The sequence below is a fragment of the Micropterus salmoides genome, unplaced genomic scaffold, assembly GCF_014851395.1.
Source record: "Micropterus salmoides isolate LMB-PRFRI ecotype aquatic unplaced genomic scaffold, ASM1485139v1 Ms_hic_scaffold_2, whole genome shotgun sequence".
Classification (NCBI taxonomy): domain Eukaryota; kingdom Metazoa; phylum Chordata; class Actinopteri; order Centrarchiformes; family Centrarchidae; genus Micropterus; species Micropterus salmoides.
The window spans coordinates 54,401,209-54,401,655 of NW_024041150.1; positions in this window are offsets into that span (position 1 = coordinate 54,401,209).

Consider the following 447-nt stretch of genomic DNA (forward strand, 5'->3'; position numbering starts at 1 on the left):
GAACCTGGCCATCGAGACGGGCCGCCAGAGACAAACCTGGCTTCCTAGAGAGGAAAGGATCTGCTCACTTTGTACATCACAGGAAATAGAAAATGAACAACACTTCCTCACAACATGTGAAAAACACAAAGATCTAAGAGAAAACTACAAATTACTGAAACCTATAAAGGAAAACTTCCATACCTACTAGGTGAAACACAAAGATGTGAAATAATTACAGCTAAATATACACGTACATGTCAAAACCTGAAGACAACCAGAGGAACACAAATATGAAACCGTCATACCGTTACTATAGCGACAATGTTATTATTGTTATGGTTCTTTGTTTGTTTTCTTTTAATGTATTACTGTTGCTTTGGTAATATGAACATTATTCTTTCATGCCAATCAAGCCAGTTTGAAACTGAAAATTGAAATTTGAAAATTGAAAATTGAGAGAGAGAG